The sequence below is a fragment of the Oryx dammah genome, unplaced genomic scaffold (assembly GCF_014754425.2).
Source record: "Oryx dammah isolate SB20612 unplaced genomic scaffold, SCBI_Odam_1.1 HiC_scaffold_25, whole genome shotgun sequence".
Classification (NCBI taxonomy): domain Eukaryota; kingdom Metazoa; phylum Chordata; class Mammalia; order Artiodactyla; family Bovidae; genus Oryx; species Oryx dammah.
In genome coordinates, this window is record NW_024070209.1 from 75,228,987 (window position 1) to 75,253,672 (window position 24,686).

At 42.5% G+C, this 24,686-nt stretch overlaps 1 long non-coding RNA gene across 3 annotated transcripts in view; it reads left to right on the forward strand.

Annotated features, from left to right (window-relative positions):
• Positions 1–3,863: 3,863 nt before the first annotated feature.
• The window catches only part of LOC120851626, a 33,155-nt gene continuing 12,332 nt past the window's right edge, over positions 3,864–24,686 (forward strand). Inside the window, exons 1-3 of one of the 3 annotated variants that reach the window (XR_005718368.1) lie at positions 3,864–5,821; positions 8,217–8,278; positions 8,377–8,502. This is a non-coding gene — a long non-coding RNA (uncharacterized LOC120851626). Of the gene's footprint in view, positions 5,822–7,837; positions 8,279–8,376; positions 8,503–17,013; positions 18,738–20,937; positions 20,992–24,686 lie in introns of those variants that run through there. The other 2 variants (XR_005718367.1, XR_005718366.1) reach the window with 2 other exon arrangements.

Consider the following 24,686-nt stretch of genomic DNA (forward strand, 5'->3'; position numbering starts at 1 on the left):
TATAACTTATGCTTCATTTGGACTTCCCTGGTGGCTCAGAGGTTAAAGTGTCTGCCTGGAATGCAGGAGTCCAGGATTCAATCCCTGGGTCAGGAAGATCCCCTGGAGAAGGAAATGGCAACCCACTCCAGTACTCTTGCCTGAGAATCCCATGGAGGGAGGAGCCTGGTAGGCTACAGTCCATGGGGTCGCAAAGAGTCGGACACTTATGCTTCATTTAAAGTTGTTATAAAATAATGGGTGTACTTCCCAGTGCTGTACAATAAGTCTTTGTAGCTTATTTATTTATCTAAAATATTTATTTGTTTATTTGGCTGCATCAGATCTTAGTTGCATGCCAGATCGTCATTTCGTCCTGCAGGATCTTTCGTTGTGGTGCATGGATTCTCTAGCTGTGGGGCAGGGGCTCAGTAGCTGCGGCACTGGGGCTTAGTTGCTCCATGGCAGGTGGGCTCTTAGTTCCCCAGCCAGGGATTGAACCTGCGTCCCCTGCATTGCTTACATAGTAGTATGTATATTGTGATCTCCTACCCCTATCACGCCCCTCCCCCTTTCCTCTCTCCACTGGTAGACACTAGTTTCTTCTCTATAACTGTGAATCTATTTTTGTTTTGTTATATTCATTCTTTCTTTTATATTTAGATTCCACATGATAGTGATAAAATGCAGTATTTGTGTTTCTCTGACATATTTCCCTAAGCCTACCCTCTCTGTCCATCCATGTTGTTGCAAATGACAGAATTTCATTCTTTTTTATGGCTGAGTAATATTCTGTTGTGTATATATGCATCTTCTTTATCCATTTGATGGGCACTTAGCTTGCTTCCATATTTTGGTCATTATAAGCAGTGTAGCTATGAACACTGGAGTACATATATCTTTTTGAATTGTGTTTCCATTTTTAAAAAAAATATACTCAGCAGAGGAACTGCTGAATCATATGGGAAAAAAACCCTGCAAATAATAAATGTTGGTGAGGATGTGGAGAAAAAGGAGGACTAGTACACTGTTGGTGGGAATGTAAACTGGTGCAGCCACTATGGAAAACAGAAACAGCTTTTGACGTTTCTTAAAGAGTCATTTACCCCCATTCCTAGGCCAGAGAAGAGCCTCAGTCTAGATCTGGGATATAATATAAGGAATTCTAGAGTTCTGAGGATGGCTCAGGTTTAGTTGACCCAGCAGGAAGCAAGGTGTACTATCTCCCAGGGAAAGTCCAGACTGAGATGAAAAGCCTAGTGGATGGGCACAGAGGCTCAGTGTAGTTACACACACACACACACACACACACACAAAATGATGGAAGATTGAGACCTATCTGAATGAAAGGGTTTCCCAGGGGAGAAAAATTCTCTCTGGGGAAGGAGGGTTCATAAAAGCAGAATGATGGAGGAGGCTGGGCACTGCCCAGATAAGAGATAAAAGACCATATATAGTTCACTCTTGAAGTTAAGGAGACCTCCCAGACTACACATGTGAAGAAAGACTCCTTGGAATGCAACTGCCCATAGGCCTCTTCACTATAATCCATCTTGGCTAAGGGATGAGCAAGTACACGTGGGAGGTTCCTGAGATATACCAAATGGCCTCAGGATTAGGAAAATCAAAATGATTGGCCCAGGGAAACCTGGAAGAAATGCCCCATAAAAGTAATTGAAACTGCCACGAGGGTGCGACTCAGCTGCCCTCTTTCTCTGAGTCTGCCCATGTCTCTATCCAAACATACTATACTCTTTCTCCTCTTAAAAAATACTTTCTGTGCACGTGCTCAGTTACTCAGTCATGTCCAGCTCTTTGCAATCCTGTGGACTGTAGCCTGCCAAGCTCCTCTGTCCATGGAATTCTCCAGACAAGAATACTGGAGTGGGTTGCCATGCCCTCCTCCAGTGAATCTTCCCAACCCAGGGATCAAACCTGAGTCTCATTATGTCTCCTGCACTGGCAGGCAGATTCTTTACCACTAGCACCACTTGGGAAGCCCAATAAATATTTTACTTATTTTACTAAAATACAAAACAAAACAATAACAACCAGGGACAATAAGAATCAGAGGAAAACAAAACCCTCAGCTTCATTTTACTGCCCCAAACAGAGGTGTTGCACTGAGCTAGCAGAGCCAGCAATCAAAGAGGCCCTGTCACCTGTCATATCCGCCTGTCCTTCCAAAGGTGCAAGCCAGGACAGCCCACCCTTCTGCATAGCTCATTCCCACATCATCTACACTTTCCAATAAGCTCCTGCTATATTAGATTGCTTCTTGGAAGAGCCAAATATTAAAAATCACTGGTCAGTCAGTTCTTTATTTTGTTATTCACCAAACTGATTTTTTTTTAAGCTCAGAACCAATAAAGCTGTGATGGCGAAGAACAGATATAGATTTCTCTTTTCGCACACACTCATATATAATAATAATAATAAAACTTTATTAAACAAGAGACATGTTGTTTCAGGGAATTTTTCTTTTCCCTTCTCTGGTGCCCCAAGGCTAAAATATACAATCTTATTAACTTCCTGAAAGAAATACTCCATTCTCTTGGTGAAAACGCTGAGCATTCATCTTCTTGGACCTGGAAAATGAGACAGGCCGTTGGCATGAAGTAGGTGGGCCACGGTTCCAACCAGGGAAATCTAGGCCCCTGAGTCTGATTAGGAGAGGCCCAAGGAATCTGCATGGAATCCACGAAACCTTCCAGAATAGATCCGCCTGGGTGTCTCAGGCCACGAAGCAAAGGACAGAGGACCTGAGAGCAGGTTGCAACAGCAGGGCGTGCCACATCTGAGGGGACTGGTTGCTGCTAACTAGTACTCAGTCATGTCCAACTCTCTGCAGCCCCATGGACTGTAGCCCACCAGGCTCCGCTGTCCATGGGATTTTTCTAGGCAAGAATATTGGAAGGGGTTGCCATTTCCTTCTCTAGGGGATCTTTCCAACCCAGGGATCGAACCCGCGCCTCTTGCATCTGCTGCCCTGGCAGGTGGACTCTCTACTACTAGCACCTTCTGGCTCCTGGTCAACCATTCAGGGGACTGAGGCTCAAACAGGGGCTACCGGTTACCTAGTCACACAGAATAACTGATGGAGCAGGTAACAGAAGCCTGGCCTCCTGTTCCAAGCTCCTTCCTCCTTTGTTTCTCATTCCACAGTCCTGGGATGATCTCCAGGCATCTTCAATTCCTCCATCGCCTAGGAAGTGGCTTTACACTCCTCTGGAAGATCAAAGCCTTGTCTTCCCCTCCCGTTTCTGCCCACAGCAAAAGCAGGAGCCACGCCACTGACACAGGCTGGGGGTTCCGTCAGTATCAGCCAAAATCTGTTGAGGAATAAACGACCTCTGCCAGGTGGTGAAGAAGATCAGGACTCAGCAATGACTTATTCATGGCCTTCCACCTGACCATGGATGATGTTCGCTCCAGGGAGCACTGAGCAGCAGTGAGAATCCCGAAGTGGCCTGAAGCTGGGAGCTGCAGCCCTGTTTTCCCGGGCCAGAGCCTATAGTGGAGGAGAAGACAAGGAAGCAGGCTGCCGATTCCTCAGGTAAGACCGTCTTTGGACAGCCAGGGGATTACAATTAGTTTGGGAGGAAAGAGGAAGGGATCCAGGACTAACTGAGGGGATGATGACCACTGAGAGACAATCTCAGGATCTTAGGCAGGACCTGGATGCCGAGGCAGAGCAGTCCTCCCACCTGTGATGCTTAGCTCCACCTGACTCTGCACACCAGCATCAGGATTTGAGGTGGTGTTCACGAGTGCATGGCTGTCATGGGCTGGACTGCACCTCTCTGAATGTCACACGCTGAAGCTTGAACCTGTATTTGGAGATAAGTCCTTTCAAGAGGTAATTAAGGTTAAATGAGGTCATAAGGATGGGGCTCTAATCTGATTGGACTAGTGTCCTTATGAGAAAGGAAAGTGACACCAGAGTTCTCTCTCCGCACATGCACCCAGAGAAGAGGGCGTGTGTAAACACAAGACATCGTAAGAAAGCCAAGGAGACGAGCATCACGCGGAAGCTGCTGGCACTTGATGTTGGGCTTTTAGCCTCCAGAACTGTAAGAAAATAAATTTCTGTCATTCAGGGCTTCCAGTCTGTGATATTTTGTTATGACAGTCTGAGCACAGGAATACAGAGCTGGAAGTCTCAAACCAGGGAAGAGCAGAAAGAGTTTGGGCATTGCCCCAGCAAAGGGGGCTTGGATTCTTGTTGCCAACTCCAGAGGGGCATGTAGCTTCTATCCGTGAGTCTCAGCAGAACGGCACAGCTCTGGGCTCTTCACACACTAATATTCTGTGCTTTATCCTGTTCTGAGGTCCTGAAAACAAGACATTTTCCTGTCATTAGCTGGGGTCTTTCCAGGAAGGTGGTAAAAGGACCGCTGATGGCCTCTGTAGCCATGGGACTCTACCTATAGGAAGAACGCACACAATGATTCATCATTGAATGTGTTTTAGTGGGATTTTTAAACTGCAAGATTAGAAATCTTTTACTTCCAGAGAGAGGAGCAAAAATGGGCTAATTATAAATGAGGATTTACCTGTCTCAGACTATATATTCCAGATACTGTTCAGTGAAACCCAATCAGGTGACTGTCAATATACACAACGTTCAGCAGAAATTGTCAAGATATTTTCACTGCAGACGAGAGAGTTCTGATATGTACAACAGCTGCAAAGCATCAGACAAATTCCCTCGTCCACCCTCCTGCCCACCATTAGCAGAGTTAATTTCCAGGGATCCTCCCAACGTTTCTCTGACTACCACTCAGGCCGAATCAGCAGCCAAGTTCTGGATCCTGGGTCCAGCTTCCACCCTCAGCCCCTCTGTCTGCTGCATTTTCCTTTAGATCCCATTTAAGATCAAACACCGAATGTTGTCCAAGCAATTACTGTGCACTCAGCTCCACGCTTTGCTGAACGGTGAGATAGCGACTGCAATGACCTCTGCGGTCACTTCCAACTTAGACAGGGTGGAAGGATGTTCTTCCTCAAAACTCTCAGGTCTTGCTCCCTCCAGGAAGCCTCCCTGATTTCAGACAATGGAAGTGTTCACTAAGCCTTATTAATTCACTTTCCTCCTGCATATAAAGATAGACTATATTTTCCTACCTCCCCTTTGTGGCAATGTGGTCCATGTGACAATGAAACGTGGGTGGGAGTGATGTATGTCATTTCCAAACTTGGCTTCTAACGCCTTCACTTTTTGCCTGTCTGCCAGTGTAAGATGCCAAGGTCCTGGGAGATGGTGGAATCTGCTCTATCTGAAAAGCCTGGATCCCTTAGTGAGTACATGGAGCAGAACCCCCTCTGCCCCCTACTGCATTAGACAGTGAGAAGAGTAAGAAATAAACCTGTATTGTAGTGAAGTCACTGAGAACTGGAAGTTTTTGTTACAACAATTGCCTGTCTAGACTAGTACACTGACTCTCAAAGTTGAAAATAATAGTCATTTGATCTCTAATTGAACATGGCCTCAGATAGGAGCTTGTGAACATGTGTAGACAATTTTCTAATACAGTAGAGTTATGCATGCAAACTGTGGCCTGTCTGACTCCAGAGAGTATGCTCCCAATCTGTTTCTTCTTGAACATTCTCTGGCTGGGCTGCAGTGTTAACCATCAGGTGCTATGCAAGAGTGTAAGAGAAAACCTAACTCGTGCTATTCCTAAGCTCGAGAAAAATTATCAAATGTGCATACAGCCATTTTCGTTGCATTATGTAAATCGTGTCCCTCCTTATTTCACCAGCATGTTCCCGTCTCATCCTCTATCTTCCCTGAAGAAACGAAAGCAGCCTTGAGGCTGGATCTCAGATCATCTCCTGGGTAACCATTGGACTGAAGGCAGCAAACTCAAAGAGAGTAGGCTTTTAGAGATGGCCTCTGTGGCACTTTGCAAACCCTTCTGGGATGCCCAGAGCTCAGCTGAGATGCAGAAATCTGTGATGACGGACTAGGTCTGCAGCCCACAGGCACATGGCAGAGAGGCCAGCGGGGTCTAGGGCTGAGGGCCCAGGACTCCTGAGATGCACTTCTTCTATTTAATTGGAACATTCACAGATAGAGAAATTTGTAGATTCTCAATTATTCCTTTGCTCAGCTGCCTCCCTAGTCTGGGCCTTGGCATCACTTGCTTTGGTATAAATCATATTCTATCAGCGTAACTGCAGGGCTTTGGGGATCATTTTGGAATACGACAATGTTAATGCACTGGGTTTTGTTCCAAGCAGTGAGCCACCTCCTGGGATTTGGGGATCTCTCTTTTAAATCCAGATAGCACTAATGAGCTAGTAAGGGCTGCTGACCCCCTTGACTCAGCCTCTCACTCCTGGGGCTGCTCTGAACATTGGAACTAGCCACATCAGCTCTGTACTGCAGCCGGCCATGGGCCGGATACAGCCATGGCTTTCCATGCAACTGGTTCCACCCAGAGGCATGCAAACTGCAATTTCTTCTTTCTTTCTTTTTTTAAATTACCAACTGCACCTAAAAGTGCTTTGCACACGTAGGCTCTGGGTAAACGTTTGTGGTTATTTTGATGTCACTTGCACTGGTGTCCTTTATCACAGGGTTTGGCCAGGAGCTTGCTCTAATCCTATCCCCAAGCAAAAAATTATGCTGGGATGCCAAGGAAATGGTCCTTGAAAAATGAGGGAAATGAAGAAAGACACATAGCAACAGGCAGTTGAATATCATTTAACTTTTTAGCCAGGTCTGTCTCTCAGTGCCCTAGATCACATTTACCCACTCAAGAAAGCCTGATACGAGACTTACTATGCATGAGGGGTGGTTCTAAGTGGTTTCTAAATGTTTACCAACTTAGCATTCTGTACTACTTTACCATTCTGTACTAGGCTTCCCCAGTGGCTCAGTGGTAAAGAATCCACCTGCAGGAGATGCAGGAGAGGCAGGTTCGATCCCTGGGTTGAGAAGATCCCCTGGAGAAGGAAATGGCAACCCACTCTAGTATTCTCGCCTGGGAAATCCCATGGACAGAGGAGCCTGGTGGGCTACAGTCCATCGGGTTGCAAAAAGTTGGATATGACCAGCTGACTGAGCACATGTTCTGTTTTTTATAACTATTTTACAATAAGAAACGTAGGACAACAGAGAGGTTAGGGAACTTGTCCAAAGTCACACAGCTAGTAAGCGGTGGCACCAGGATTTGAAGTTGCAAAGTCTGGTTCCAGGGACCACATATTTAATCACTGTGATGTTACTCCTGTGCCCAAAACTAGTCTCAGATGGTTTGTACTCTCTGGAATGTTGTTTTTTCTCTTCTTCACATTCTAAATCCTAGCTCATCTTTCAAGACTAACTTACAACCTGGTCCCCACAGGAAGCCTTCCTGAATATTCTGCAGCATACTCCAATAACTCAGTGTCTCAGAGCATGGCATTTGGAATTAAACTGTATAAACCTGGTTCCAAACCCAGCCCTGCCACTTCCTAGCTTTATCACCTTAAGTTAGTTACTTAACTTCCATAAGCTAAGTTTTCTTATCTGTAAAATGGAGATAAATATTGCACCTACCTCACAGGGCTGTTGAGATGATTAATTGAATTATGATATCCAAAATGCTTAGAAGAGTGCTTGACTTATGCTGTATGCTGTTAATACATTTTATTATTATTGCTATTATTAGCATGACTTCAAATTCTCCTCTCCTATTGTTGTTGAGTCAGTTCTTCTTTCTTTGCCTAATCCTTATCTCCTGCAAGATTGCAGGCTTATCTACTCCTCTTAAAGATTGGTTTTGTGTGTATATATATATAATATATAAATAATATTATTAATATAAACACATTATTAATACTTATCAACTAGTAGTAATATGTATTTTAATTACATGGCATTTCAATTAGTATACTGCAGATAATAAACATCCATTTAATGTGAACAATTAATTAATGACTTGAAGATACCTAGTATTACGTCCATGACCACAAAGATTCAAAAATCTCTCTCCTACTGAATTGCTTATAAATATGTCATAGGTCTTCATTGATTTCGGAATGGTGCGCCTCAGGGGAAATTGAATGTCATTGTTTAAAGAAAACCATCTCCTAAATAAATGAACAGTTGCACTCATTAACTGGAGTGATTCAGTTAAAATAGGCCACAGACTTTGTGGGATTTAAATATCAATAGTCCATAGAGAAGCATCAGCCTCCAAGCATGTGTGGCTCCTGATGTGATCTTCTTAACCTTTGCTTCCTAGTCTGGTCTTCAGAGAGGCAACCACTTATTTACAATGAAGACTCTGCAGATACACCATGCCAGGTAATGGAGAAACAATTTGAAGACCGATGTCTTATTATCACTTGAGGGACCCAGTAAAGAACCACTTACAAAACCTTCTCTATTATTTGACTATTTAGATCCTCAGGTTCACTGACTTCAGAATGTCTTTAAGGAATCCTCCTCAAGTCAGTGAGTCTCCCTGACTTACAAGGAGTCAGAAGGCTGCTTCCTGTGGTGGACTGAGGTGGACTGCGGTGGACTAGGTCTCTGCAAGGCAGATGCATGCTGCTCCCCCTGAAAATAGGGACCAGAATTAAACTCCAAGCGTGTGGCTGGCTCAGCACAAGGAGATGAACTCAATTTAAAGGGGCAGGGTCTCTTGCAGTCTTCCTGTGGGCTATTATTGTTTTGGGGGGTTAGCCTTTGGAAAGGAGGCAGGGGAAGGGTGATGGATGATGGAACCTACTTTTCTTAGAAAGAACAGAACCGCATAAACCTGCTCTGGTTCCCTAGAGCACTCTGTCTGGACCACTGGCTCCTTGCCCATCCCTGTGGTCCTCAGGAGGGCTCCAAAGAGCCATGATAAGGAAGATGATTCACCAGGAAGCAGGTGTGAGGTTAATGCTTCAACCCCCTACCCTCCATTCCTCACTGCTCAAAGTATTTCCTACCTGCTTTCACAGAGAACCCTGGATAGCTTGAGGGTTTTTTTCTTTCTTCCAGCTCAGGGACAGGTTTGGGATGAGCCAGTATATCATCTCATACTCTCCTGGCCACCCTGAATAAGCTATCCATGGAAACCTACTAATTGCTTAGCTTTTCTAATTATTTTTGTATGGCTGTGATGGGTCTTTGTTGCTGTGCGAGCTTTCTCTAGTTGTGGCGAGCAGGGGCTACTCTTTGTTGTGATGTGCAGGCTTCTCATTGTGGTGGGTGGGTTCTCTTGTTGCAGATCACAGGCTCTAAGTGAGCAGGCTTAATAATTGTGGCACACAGGCTTAGTTACCTCGTGAGCATGTGGAATCTTCCCAGACCAGGGATCTAACCCATGTCTGCCTGCATTGGCACATGGATTCTTAACCACCTTACTACCAGGGAACACCCATGTTTAGCCTTTTTTTTTTGCCTTCTGGCTTGGGAGGTATGTAGGAAAGAAGATGAATGGATAAGGTCAGGAAAGAGGAAGTGGCAAGTGTCCTGGTAGAAAAGCAGTGGCCACCCTGTGGTGGTTGTCCTGGGGTTGCTGTGTGTACTTCTGAGTGGTTTTCCCAGTGCTTCTAAAATCACGTTCTCCGTAACTCGTTTAAAGCACACTTAGTACTGTGAGCCATTGTCGGGAGTATCCTTTACCTTGTTACATCTCAGGACCTTCTCCATAACATTACACCTTTCTTCACACATTTTATTTGATTCAATGTTTCAAGCACATTGTAAATTACCATCTCTAATCATCTCTCCATTTGTTTCCCTTGTCTCCATGTCAACTAGCAGACATGGTTCTCATTAGTTCACACTCATGATGGGGGTTCAACTGGACACTCTGTCTCTCTTCTCCTTGTTGTTGTTTAGTGGATAAGTCATGTCTGACTCTTTGTGACCCCATGGACTATAGTCCATCAGGCTTCTATGTCCATGGGATGTCCCAGGCAAGAATACTGGAGTATTGCCATTTCCTTCTCCACTCTCTGCTCCTTCAGTTCAGTTCAGTTCAGTCGCTCAGTCATGTCCGACTCTTTGTGACCCCATTAATCACAGCACGCCAGGCCCCCTGTCCATTACCAACACCCGGAGTTCACTCAAACTCATGTCCATCGAGTCGGTGATGCCATCCAGCCATCTCATCCTCTGTCATCACCTTATCCTCCTGTCCCCAATCCCTCCCAGCATCAGGGTCTTTTCCAATGAGTCAACTCTTCACCTGAGGTGGCCAAAGTATTGAAGTTTCAGCTTCAACATCAGTCCTTCCAAAGAACACCCAGGACTGATCTCCTTTAGGATGGACTGGTTGGATCTCCTTGCAGTCCAAGGGACTCTCAAGAGTCTTGTCCAACACCACAGTTCAAAAGCATCAATTCTTCAATGCTCAGCTTTCTTCACAGTCCAACTCTCACATCCATACATGACCACAGGAAAAACCATAGCCTTGACTAGACGGACCTTTGACGGACCTTTGTTGGCAAAGTAATGTCTCTGCTTTTCAATATACTATCTAGGTTGGTCATAACTTTCCATCCAAGGAGTAAGCATCTTTTAATTTCATGGCTTCAGTCACCACCTGCAGTGATTTTGGAGCCCCAAAAGATAAAGTCTGACACTGTTTCCACTGTTTCCCCACCTATTTCCCATGAAGTGATGGGACCAGATGCCATGATCTTTGTTTTCTGAATGTTGAGCTTTAAGCCAAATTTTTCACTCTCCTCTTTCACTTTCATCAAGAAGCTTTTTAGTTCCTCTTCACTTTCTGCCATAAGGGTGGTGTCATCTGCATATCTGAGGTTATTGATATTTCTCCCGGCAATCTTGATTCCAGCTTGTGCTTCTTCCAGTCCAGCGTTTCTCGTGATGTACTCTGCATATAAGTTAAAGAAGCAGGGTGACAATATACAGCCTTGACGAACTCCTTTTCCTATTTGGAACCAGTCTGTTGTTCCATGTCCAGTTCTAACTGTTGCTTCCTGACCTGCATATAGGTTTCTCAAGAGGCAGATCAAGTGGTCTGGTATTCCCATCTGTCTCAGATTTTCCACAGTTTATTGTGATCCACACAGTCAAAGGCTTTGGCATAGTCAATAAAGCAGAAATAGATGTTTTTCTGGAACTCTCTTGCTTTTTCAATGATCCAGCAGATGTTGGTAATTTGATCTCTGGTTCCTCTGCCTTTTCTAAAACCAGCTTGAACATCTGGAAGTTCACAGTTCATGTATTGCTGAAGCCTGGCTTGGAGAATTTTGAGCATTACTTTACTAGCGTGTGAGATGAGTGCAATTGTGCGGTAGTTTGAGCATTCTTTGGTATTGCCTTTCTTTGGGATTGGAATGAAGACTGCCCTTTTCCAGTCCTGTGGCCAGTGCTGAGTTTTCCAAATTTGCTGGCATATTGAGTGCAGCACTTTCACAGCATCATCTTTTAGGGTTTGAAATAGCTCAAGTGGAATTCCATCACCTCCACTGGCTTTGTTCATAGTGATGCTTTCTAAGGCCCACGTGACTTCACATTCCAGGATGTCTGGCTCTAGGTGAGTGATCACACCATCGTGATTATCTGGGTCATGAAGCTCTTTTTTGTACAGTGCTTCTGTGTATTCTTGCCACCTCTTATTAATATCTTCTGCTTCTGTTAGGTCCATACCATTTCTGTTCTTTATTGAGCCCAGCTTTGCATGAAATGTTCCCTTGGTATTGTACAGGAGACAGGGATTAAGACCATCCCCATGGAAAAGAAATGCAAAAAAGCAAAATGGCTGTCTGAGGAGGCTTTACAAATAGCTGTGAAAAGAAGAGAAGTGAAAAGAAAAGGAGAAAAGGAAAGATATAAGCATCTGAATGCAGAGTTCCTAAGAATAGCAAGAAGAGATAAGAAAGCCTTCCTCAGTGATCAATGCAAAGAAATAGAGGAAAACAACAGAATGGGAAAGACTAGAGATCTCTGCTCCTTGGACACTAGTTATTCCATGCTCCACAAGAGGTTTATCTTCTTAAGTCATACGTCTTGATTCGGAAAATTCAAGGGTCCCCCATTGTCCACTAAAAGTTCAGCTTAGCCTGGCTTTTAAGGCTCTCTAGAATCTGGCTCTAATTTTTTTCTTTTCTGGTAGTCCCTAATATATACTTAATTTTTATCATTCCCCAATTTACACCACACTTGTGGCTCTTTGCATTACTACGTAATAATGCTCTTTTCCTGGGATGCCCAATAACCTCTTCCTTGCCTGTCAGCCATTCAGTTCATTTGGCAAAGAAAGAGTGCATCTTTCTCCTTCAAGGTCTGCTCTCTTCAAGGACCTTGTTTTAACCTCTTCATATCTGTTAGCTGCTGTTGTGTTTTCAGAAATATGAGTGCCTTCTGCCTATATTACTGGACCATTAACTTGATACCTTATAAAGTATAACATCAGTTTTGTGAGCCCCATCCAGATTTTCACCCTCTTATATCAATTTTTATGGACACAGGGCCCATTTATATCATCCATAAATATTTTAAAAATAACTGGTCTAAATTCCACCTTTGGGTACTAGATGGTTGGGGTACAGTCCTATGCAAAAGAAAAATAATGTGCCTTTTATTGTCTATATAACTGTAGGGGACATACCTTATGGTACTAACTCTTGCTGGAATCTTTCTCTCCCTGTAGTGACCCTAAGTGGAAGAAAGGCCCACCCCTCATCGTCAGAAGGACAAATCACCCTGCTCCCCCTCACCTTTGCAAACACTGTTTCATACATTTGGAATTCCCTGCTTTTCCATTTTCCTTGATGTACTCTTTCCCAGCCTTTAATATTAATATCAAATATTATCACCCTGGGAAGCTCTGGTGGCTCAGGAGTGAAGAATCCACCTGCCAATGCAGGAAACATGGGTTCAATCCCTGTGTCAGGAAGAGTCCCTTGAGAAGGAAATAGCAGCACACTCTGGTATTCTTGCCTGGGAAATCACATGGACAGAGGACCCTGGCAGGCTGTACTCCATGGGGTTGCAAAGAGTTGGACATAGCGATGAAACAACAATAACAATCATCACTCTATTGACCCCTTTCCAGACCTATGCAGCCTCACTCTATGCTGTTTAAAATGAGAACACAAGTGTAAAGGTTAGCACAATCGCCCAGTACATGTATAACCTTACTGTTGTGTGAATATCCATCTTTCCACATCTGTGGACCTGTGGCTTGCCTGGAGGCGGCCTTCCATGTTGTTTTCTCATTGTCAGGGAGAGGTGCAAGCTCTGAGCATCTCTCCCTAGCTCTTCCTCCCAGAATGTGGAGGTATTCTGGCTTTCTCCACTCCTTTGTGTGAGAACCACATTGCCAAGCCAAATATGGGTGCTTACTCTTTGGTCACCCAGGATAATATATGGCCTTAATGAGATTTTGGCCAGTGCCTGTGTCTCCCATGCCTGACACAGATGTGTATAGCCTTTATTCCTATGAATAAATCGTTTTTATCAAACCCTCCCTCCCCTGATATCTCCTGGAGTTCTTCAGTTCTTCAATGTGAGAGGCATAATCTCTCCCACAACATTTGACTCTTACTGATTATCACTACAGGAGAAATGAGGAAACAGATAATAAATATGGAGATATTATGTGCCATGCTGTGCTTAGTCACTCACTCATGTCCGATTATTTATGACCCCATGGACTATAGCCTGCCAAGCTCCTCTGTCTATGGGGATTCTCCAGGAAAGATTACTGGAGTGGGTTGTCATTCCCTCCTCCAGGGATCTTCCTAACCCAGGGGGATTGAACCCAGGTCTCCTGCACTGCAGGTGGTTTCTTTACCATCTGAGCCACCAGGGAAGCCCAGCCAGGTCTGCCATTCTGTTCTTTGCCTTTTTAGTATGGTACCGGGCTGAGGGAGGCAGTGTAGCACATTGATTGCTTTGAATCCCAGCTCAGCCCCCTGATAACTGAGGAGGGACTTTGGTAGCCTGTGTGACCTTTGTGCTCTCTTGGTTTTGCCATGTGCAAATAGGGGACACTGAGTCTGCTTCTCAGGGTGGTTGTGAGCATCCCACTGGAGGACTGAGACATGTGTGCTCTTAGCTCAGGGCCTGCAGTGTCATTACAGCTCAGCTCAGCTCATTCATTGCATTTAATATCATGGCTGCTGGTCTTGCAAGAGTTATTAGCAACCGTCGTAGGTACTGGAGCTGGTATAAATTTTTCTTCACAGGAGTGGTACTCCCTGAAATTCTGCTCCTTCCTTAACCATTTTTGAAGGGCAAGAACAATCTGCCTGGAGCTTTATTTGCCTTCTCAGCAAGACTTAATGAGCCAATTCCAGAAAACTCAAGTCAAGGAGAGGGGAAGCAAAGGGAAAACCAGTCTAATGAAAGGATAAATACAAGTTGGTTTCCTTAAGAAGGCCTCTAGAAGGATCTCAGATACTCATAGTTGAAGTCAAACAAACCATAGGGGAACAGCAATACAATTTCTTTATTTGACTAAAAATTATTTGGGCAAGATAAACATTGCTAAGGATTGATGTTCTTATCAATCTGAGTGTTTGGGTTCTCTACCTCGGGGCATGATTCCTGACTCCTGTCACCCTCCTTAATGGCAGAGCAAGAGCCCAGACCTCCCCAGATATCCAAGATGAAATGATAAATTCTTTTTGAGTGAATAAATAAATGAGTGAGTGAATGTATGCATGCATACATGAAATAAGAAAGACAGGCCCCTATGGCAGCCAGAACTGTCTACATACAGTAATCCCAAATCCAAACCTCCAGCATTTCCTAGGAAGGACAATATATATGTAAATAGAGCCATCACGTTGAGAATGTCAGGCCTCAGAGGGTTCATCTGGCACTTACAAAGGCCACTTCACATTTCTCCATGAAATTCCAAAACTTGACAGCTTTCTTAACACAGTGATGGTGAGGAATAAAAACTTCAAAAATGATGCTGTTTGAAAAGTAAACTGTTTACTGTTCCGAGGGATAATTCTGAACTTAACTACTTGGCAGCCATCAAAATGTAACCCAAGGACACAGCAGTAATTTAAAATGTAAATAGATCTTTGGGCATGCAGATGGGGGACCAGCCAACTCCACTCAAGCCTAGCTCAGTAGAACCTTAGCCTTTGCAGGGACAGGAAGGGGGTTCATGAGCTCATCTGGGTACTGCTTGGACTGAATCTTTTTGGTATTGTCTGTGGCTCAGTGGTAAAAAATCCGCCTGCAATGCGGGAGACTTGGGTTCGATTTCTGGGTTGGGAAGATGCCCCGGAGAAGGGAAAGGCTACCCACTCCAGTATTCTGGCCTGGAGAATAGTCCATGGAGTCACAAAGAGTTGGACAAGAATGAGCCAATTTCACTTTCATCTTTTTTTAATTGGATGATAATTGCTTTACAATGTTGTGTTGGTTTCTGCCATACAATGATGTGAATCAGCCATAAGTGTGTGTATGTATATATATATATATATATACACACACACATGCCTGACCTTTTGAGCTCCTTCCCACCCCTCCCCCATTCCACCCCTCTAGGCTGAGCTCCCTTTGCTATACAGCAGCTTTCCCCTAGATATCTGTTTTGCACGTGATAGTGTATATATGTGAGCGCTACTGTCTCATTTCTTCCCATCCTTTCTTTCCCCTGCTGTGTCCACAAGTCCATTCCCTATATCTGTGTCTCTACTCCTGCCTGTTTTACAGAGTAAAGAAAGTCAAAGAGGAAAAAGATGTATATCAATGCATATATATGGAATATAGAAGAATGGAAAAATGGCACTAATGGGCTGGTCTTTACCTAAATTTGCAGGTTGAGACTCCACATCCACCCCTGTCTCCCAGGAATATAAAGGAAGCACTACAAAGGAAAACCCTGATACATTTTTACGAAGGAAGTGTACACTAAATGAAATCTCGGTTAATTAGCAAATCAGATGTTCTTTAAGAAGTAATATGTGACCTCCAGGAGTAAAAGGTTGTGTGTGAACCACACTGTCCTTTGTGCCCACTGTGTGTCCTCATCTTGAGTATTAACTACATCTAGGTCTTGAAATGTGCATATGTGCCCCTATGAACACACTGACACTCTAGAGCTCTATGCCTTCAAAGCATATTCGGTTCAATAAACCTTGCATATTCCTGTTTAATTTCATAAGATGGAGACCACTAGTCAAGAATCTTTGATATACAGTGGTCAACACAATCCTCACAGGCCTATTAGCCCCTTCTTAGCTGTGGGCATCTGGTGCCCCAGGGCCTGGCAGTGTGAACTGGGGTTGGTGCCAGGGCCTGTGGAGCCAGTGCTGTTCACAGTTTCCAAGATATGAGCTGGCAGACGTTGCCTGGTGTGGGGGTAGGACTAGATGACCTCTAAATTCCCTTCTAATCTTAAGACCCTGCCACAGCCTTAGAAGCCATGACACTAATATTCTGCAATGTTAAACTCTCATCCCTAGCCATAATTCTAAAGCCTATTTATAGGTCTCTTCTACTTTTTTTAGAAGACCAGTCCAAAATAGATGGTATACAGATAGACATGTGATCCATCAGTTTTGTTCTTTTTTATTTAATTGCACCAGAGTATTAATGTAATTATGTAAAAGCACATGATCAGATATAAAGCTCTTCATACACAAAAAGTCATACATATTTCTTGACTTCAGCCAAAACACTCAGAGGCTCCAGGCAGGAATAAGCCAAGCTTCATTTTTAGAGGAATATTGAAGCCAGTAAAGCAAACCAAGGAACCTGCCTATGGATTTAAAATCTGGGGCACAATTCAGTTCAATTCAAGAAGTGTATATTGAGTATGTACTAAGTGTTGGGCATTGTGCCAGGTTTCTCTTTCATACAAAAGGGGCTTGTTTGCTTTTAGGGGTTGATATGACACCGATGGTTTTCGTAGAGGTGGTGAGAGGTAGACCAGAGCAAGAGCACAAATAAGCAGTTTTGCATTTAATAATTACAGTTATGAAAGCAACACAAAAGCTACGGTTTACTGAGGGCTGATCATATGCCAGGGCTTATGCCACACCAAACATTATATGTGTATATGAATGTTTGTATATATATACAATTCCCAATCTTTACAGCTTAACAAAGGTAGCTATTCTTTCTTCCTATTTTATGTATGAGAAAACCAAGTCACAGACAGGTTAGATCACTTGACCAAAGTCACACAGCTCTTAAGGGCTGAGCCAGATTTTGAAAATATTATGGTCTGACTTCAAAGCCAGCAGGCTGTACATTGCACCTACATTAGTCTACATTTTACCACCTGCCATAAGGGCCATTAGTACTAGGCAGAAGGGAGGAGTGAGGGGCCTGTGGCACTTGGTAAGAGTGCTCAGCCCCTCCATTCAGGCTTCCCCACACCACCTAAGCTAGGCACCTCTAATTATTAGTTCTCTATACAGGCCAGATGGGTGATCCAGACAAGAGGCATAGAAACAGCTTTTGAAGCTGGCTTTGAGCTATGTTCACTACTGCAAGTAGTCAATTTAGGTCAAGTATTTCCCAGCCACCTTCCTATAGCCTTTCTTTCTTCTAAGTCCATTTGACTACAGATGCCACCTCTCTGACCTCCAGTCCATCAGCAGCTCTGACTGTGGCCCATCTACCCTGCAACCTGGTTCCCGGTCAGAGGGCAAAGCTTGCCTGGAAGTGAGACTTTGAAATGGCACTTAGCTTGGTTCAGCTCTCTAGTCCTTCTCCTCTCGTTAGAACCGCCCAAGGGGAAGCTCATATGAAAACAGCAGGTTTCTCCCCATCAGTAAAGATACATCCTTGCCCCCTGTGATGGGCTTGGCTGGTCTGGCAGCCATAGGCAAGCTGTGTTTTATTTGTGAACATCCTTCTTGTTTCAGCAGATAATAGACTCTAGTTAGGAAACAACACAGCAAATACAACATAAACACTGGGATGTTCAGCTGGAATGAGTCTGCATATAAATAAGAGTGCTGGGAGCCAGGGAGGTAATAAGTCAGGAACACAATGGAGAAAGGTTATTAAAAGAAGAGCTTGTAAAAATCTGCGACAAGGCTGAAAGCTTGGAGCATTTCTTGATTACAGAAGGACCAAAGGTGGCAGCCTATCTCATCTGTGCTCTCTCTGAGTTCCTGGACATCTTACTTAAAATCCTGCTATTACTCACTTTGTTCAATTGTAAAGTTGTGATTTTATACACTTAAAAAAGTTCTAGGGCTGTTGTGAAGATGTATGCATGAAAACATTATGAAAAAGTTACTATTGCTGTACAAATGGAAGGTTATATGATTCTTAATTTTGGAAAGTGGCTGAAATTACTGTTTTATACATCTAAGCCTTCTTACTAGTTTATTATCAAACAAAGCTATCTTTTGTAACAGAAATCTCCCAGGGACCTATGAGGCATAAGAGGAATCAAAGGTATTTTCTTCTGTGTTATAGCCAAACAGAAAGATTCTTTTTGTTATTTTATATTAGTCAGCATATGGTTGGCTATGATGCAATAACAAAGAAACCCAGCAATCCCACTGGCTTCATAACAGTAGCAGAAAAGAGGATGTTCATATCATTCTGAGGCAAGGCCTATTGTGTCTTGGGCTTTCCTCCTGTGTCTGTATTCCACACAGTGAGTTCTGAGTCCTGGGGGCTTCTGTGACTTCTTGCATTGCCATCGTAGGGGAAGAAAGGGCTGGATCCCATGATGAGATGTTTTTAATAGTGAGACCACCAAAAGGTTTATCACTTCCGCTCTTTTCCATTATTCATAACCCATTTCATGGCCTTTATCCAATGGCAAGGGAGGCTGTGACCTGTGGAGGAGTCCATAGATGTCTTCGTGAGTCTGTATCTGTCTCGCCTTTCATAAAGTTAGTAGCAACTAATGAATACACAGGGGATCCCTGTAGTCGGGCAAGAGAGTAGACTACTGTGATGCTGCCCCAGTGACCTGTAAGCCTGTGGCCAGGATTATGAATTTGCATAGCTGGGGGCAGAATGAGATTCCCCAAGGACCTTACCAACCAGCTGTAGTCCTGTGTGGGTCCACGGTGATTTTAATTCTGAAAAGTGATGTATCTGCTCCGTATTTATTCTGGGTAACACTTAGGTAATTTAACCATATTTCCAGGCTAATTGCTGCCATACTATCTCAGTAGCTATGATATAGTTGGGACAGCATTACCTTTTAGCCTTCTAATGCTGAGGCTAATAGCTTTGGTCAGGCATTTTGCTATTGATTAAAATAGCACTTTATTAAAATACTTGAATCACTGTGTGAATAGAAAAACTTGTTAAATGCAATCATATATATCTTATAACCTAACATCTGGCATTTTCAGAGTTTGAATTCATCATCAATTACTGACATTAGTTACTACCTTCAACCTTTCTCAATTTTAAAGTGATTCAGGGACTTCCCTGGTGATCCAGTGGCTTGGACTCTGTGCTCCCAGTGCAAGGGGCCTGGGTTGGTTACCTCATTAGGGAACTGGATCCTATATTGCTGCAACTAAAGATTCCTCTACCAATCCTACCCATTGCAATGAAGACGAAAAGACCTGGCACAGCCAAATAAATAAATATAAAAAACTAGAGTAATTCAATGGTAACTTTTAGAGTTCCAGAAGATATCCCAGCATGCAGATTATTGAGATTTTTGTTGTTGTTCAGTTGCTAAATTGTGTCCAACTCTTCTCAATCCCAAGAACTGCAGCATATCAGGCTCCCCTGTCCTTTACTCTCTCCTGGAGTGTGCACAGATTCATGTCCATTGAGTTGGTGATGCTTTCTAACATTTAAGTTAATTTAGACCAATATTGCTCTAAAGTCATGGTGACCTATGTAAGCAAACCCAAATCTTAACCTTAGGTCAGCATGACTTCAAGGTTGCAAAATTGAACCCTAAGGGCAACCAATTGCAAACATCCAACTAGAATTTAAACTCAAGCCAATCAATGATTTCTCTACTTTGCTTCCACCTTTACTTCATAAAAATCTATGCTTTACCTGGAGAACTTCTGGTTTGGCATTACTTGACTGAAACCAACTTTTGCTCAAAAACATTTTAATATGCCTTGTTTTATACTTTAAGAGATTCCAAGGTTATATTTTGTGACTTTGAGGCTTTAGTAGAATGGGAATCTATAGGAAGCAATTGTTACCTTAAAACAGCACTCTGTGTTTAACTTAATTTTAAGTATCTCTTCCAGATGGACAGCCAACTGTTTTCATCAGTGTTTGAAACTTCCCAGCAGTTAAATGCTGGTGTGTAAAGGTTACCTTTTCATTTTATCTTCAACAATGCAGTCTGTTCTTAGACTGAGTCCATTCTCTCTGTTTGTGAGCCTGATGATTTGAATTCACCAATCCTAAACTCCATCTGTTTGTTGCCTGAAAACAGTTGAACAGATTTCAATAAATTTAGAAATTGTAAATAAATAGTTGAATAAGCCTGAAAGATGGGTAAGATTTAAGCATTGAGGATAGTCAGCCATGACATTTACGACTTTGAGATGTCTCCTCATCCACACATCAGATAAGAATTTCCTACTTTCCCACACTCCAAGTGATGACATCATTTCCTTCCATGCTTTGCAGAATAAATTCAGACTACATTTTAACTGCCATATTTGTCCCCTCTGATTTCCCTAGGTTTCTGAAATTAGTCATCTGTACATTCCTTTTGCATTTCCATAAATTTTCCTATAGAAGAAACAAACAAGAGAAAAATGATAATACAATATATAAAACATTTACATATTATCTTATTCCTAAGGAATTTGAATATATTCTAACTGTGGAAATTTTGGTGCCTTAAAGGCTATTGAAGCCCCAGGAATTCTGGGAAACACATGCTGATAAAAAATAAAAAGGAATATATGACAAAAACTTCATGTAACAAGAGCTACCTTTTTTCCCCTAGCCATTATTTACTGAAAGTATATTATATTTCAAGCCTTGCTAAGCATTTTCCATATGGTATTCTATTAATATTTACAAAGAATTTGTGAGTTATATTTTCTGTCCTCATTTAACAGACAAGAAAAGCAAGTCTGAAAAAGGTTAAGTACCTTGCCAAAATCACAAGGCTGGTAAGTAGAAAAGCTGGGTCTCAAACACAAGCCTCTCTATTCTCATCTTTTGATTTCTTCTGTTTGTTTTTTATTGAAGGGGTTGGGTGGTGCCAGTGAAAGAACTTCTTCAAGTTCTTTGTTGCTTCCAGAAAGTCTGTGTTGATTAGGTAAAAGAATATGCTCAAGCTTTTGTTTCATAGATGTCTTTGATATTTCTATTTCAGATGATTCTTTTAAAGGGATGGCTAGGGCACACACACTAACTTCGTTCTATACACATAGTACTCAGAGATGGATACAGGCATCTGAACATGATTAGAATCCTTTTATCTCTGTATTTCTACCATGAAATAGAAATTTAAAATGCATTTCGGGTCCTGTTTGTTTTTGTATTGTCAAACCTTCTAGACCTTTCACTGATTTACTTTCCTAAAAAATTAAATAAACTTTATTGAGATGTAATTGACATACATTTAAATGAACCCATTATAACTGTACAATTCATTGAGTTTGGGTTAATATGCATACCCATGTAACCACAAAAACAGTTGTTATTGTTCAGTTGCTCTGTTGTGTCTAACTCTCTGCAACCCCATGGACTGCAGCACACCAGGCTTCCCTGTCCATCACCAGCTCTTGGAGCTTGCTCAAACTCATGTCCATCAAGTCGGTGATGCCATCCAACCATCTCATTCTCTGCTGTCCCCATCTCCTCCTGCCTTCAATCTTTCCCAGCATCAGGGTCTTTTCCAATGAGTCAGTTCTTCACATCAGGGGGCCAAAGTATTGGAGTTTCAGCTTCAGCATCAGTCCTTCCAATGAATATTCAGGACTGATTTCCTTTAAGATTGACTGGTTGGACTTCCTTGCAGTCCAAGGGACTCAAGAGTTTTATCCAACACTACAGTTCAAAAGCATCAGTTCTTCGATACTCAGCCTTCTTCATGGTCCAACTCTCACATCCATACATGACTAATGGAAAAATCATAGTCTGGACTATACATACCTTTGTCAGCAAAGCAATGCCTCTGCCTTTTAATGGGCTGTCTAGGTTTGTCATAGCTTTTCTTCCAAGGAGCAAGTGTCTTTTCATTTTATGGCTGCAGTCACCATCTGCAGTGATTTTGGAGCCCCCCAAAATAATGTCTCTCACTGTTTTCATTGTTTCCCCATCTATTTGCCGTGAAGCATTGGGACCAGATGACATGATCTTCGTTTTCTGAATGTTGAGTTTTAAGCCAGCTTTTTCACTCTCTTCTTTCACCTTCATCAAAAAGCTCTTTAGTTCTTCTTGATTTCAGCCATAAGGGTGGTGTTATCTGCATATCTGAGGTTATTGATATTTCTCCAGGCAATCTTGATTCCAGGTTGTGCTTCATCCAACCTGGCATTTCACATGATGTACTCTGCATATAAGTTAAATAAACAGGGTAACAATATACAGCTTTGACATACTCCTTTCCCAATCTGGAACAAAGATAGAAATTTCCATCATTCCAGAAAGTTCCTTCCAATCTGTATATAGTCCATCCCTATAACTGCATATTTAGCTTGTGACAAGTCATCTTCTTTATGTGACTGTAGAGTAGATTTGCGTGTTAAGAAATTTATATAATGGAATCATACTATACTCTTTGTCCTCCTTTTTTTTCTTCTCAGAATAATATTTTTGAGACTCTACCTTAAAAACTGAAGTATAGTTGATTTTCAATATTATATTAGTTTCAGGTGTGCAGCATAGTGATTGAATATTTTTGCATTTTATTTGCCATTATAAGTTATTACAAGATAATGGCTATAATTCCCCATGCTATACAGTAAACTCTTGTTGCTTATCTATTATATACATCATAGTTTGTATTATATCTTTTAATTCCATAATCCTAATTTATCCCTCCCCCTTTCTCTCGCCCCTTTGATAATCACAGGTTTGTTGTCTATATCTTTGTCTGCTTCTGTTTTGCATATATTCATTTGTATCTGTATTTTTTTTTTTAGAGTCCATGTATAAGTGATAGCATACAGTATTTGTCCCTGTCTGATTTATTTCATTAAGCAGAATATTCTCTAGGTCCTTCTATGTTGCTACAGTTGGCAGCATTCTATTCTTTTTAAGGCTGAGTAACATTCCTATCTATCTATCGAATATACATATATATATTATATATATATAATATCTTCTTTATCCATTCATCAAGACACACCTTTTTTGATGCATGTGTCCATCATACATGGTTCTTTTTATAGGAGGGTGGTATATATTGTATATACACAAACACAATTTATCTATTCTCCTGTTGGTAGATATTGAGGTGGATTTTTTTCTGGGGCTATTATGAATATTTTGAATATATATTTTTGTTATAGGTGCTTTTATTTCTCTGGAGTAAATATTTCAAAGTAGGATTGCTGGTTAATATGATAAAGGTATGTCTAACTTATGGGAAACTAATCAACTATTTGCCAAAGTGGCATATTCTTACCAGCATCTCTCATACACTCCTGTGTGGAGCTCCAGTTTCTCACTAATCTGACCAGCTTTTAGTATTGCCAGTTTTTTTAAATACTGGCCATCCCAGTGTGTGCAATCATTTTTCTTTGCATTTCCTGATGATATTTATTGAAGCATATTTTCAGGAGCTTTTATAACATTTTTGATGTTTCATTTTAAATATTTTATCCATTTGGAAAACTGGACTGTGTCTTAGCACGTGTGCTAAGGCTTCCCTGGTGGCTCAGATGGTAAAATCCTGCCTGCGATGCAGGAGACCCAAGTTTGATCCCAGGGTCAGGAAGATCCCCTGGAGAAGGGAGTGGCAATCCACTCCAGTATTCTTGCCTGGAGAATTCCATGGACAGAGGAGCCCAGCGGGCTGTAGTCCATAGGTTCACACTGAGTCGGACATGACTGAGTGACTAGCTTTCACTTTCACTTTTCCTGTGTGCTAAGTTGCTTCAGTCATCTCCGACTGAGTCCTCATGGTCTGTAGCCCACCAGGCTCCTCTGTCCAAGGGATTCTCCAAGCAAGAATACTGGAGTGGGTTTCTTTGACCCCCTCCAGGGTTGTGTCTTCATACTGTTGAGTTGTAGGAGTTACAGTGTACATTCTACATACAAGTCATTTTTCAGATGTATGTATTGCAAATATATTATTGTAGACTATCATCCTGACAGGCTACAGTCCATGGGGTCACAAAGAGCTGGACATGACTGAGTGAGCCCACATGCAGTGATGGGTACCACAGTGCGTGTCTGTCATCTGCTATTTTGCGTCTCTCCAGTACTGAACAGGGTGCTTCTGACCATATCACATGTCTGTAATCCCTCCAAACTGTTCGAAGGGCTTTCATATCCACTGTCTTAATATGTCTCCAAATCAATCTGTGAGTGGTGCAGGGCAGGTCATTTTAACCTTGATAGATCTTGTGAGGCCAAACACAGATCAAGAGAAAGAAAACAGAAAGATGCAGCTTTGTTGTTCCCACAGTTCCCCGGGGAAAATGCAGCATGCCATGCCGGGCCACTAGGGGAAGCATCAGGGTTGATGATGAAGCAAAGGGAACATTGTGGGTAAGCACCTTCATTGGGGTTTCCACAGGAAGGAAAGAGCAAGGCAGGGCCAACAGACTCAGAATTGGCTAACTTGGATAATCTTAGTAGACTCTGTGCCATAAGGGCTGTCAAGAATTCTGTTACTTGGCCCTAGGATGAT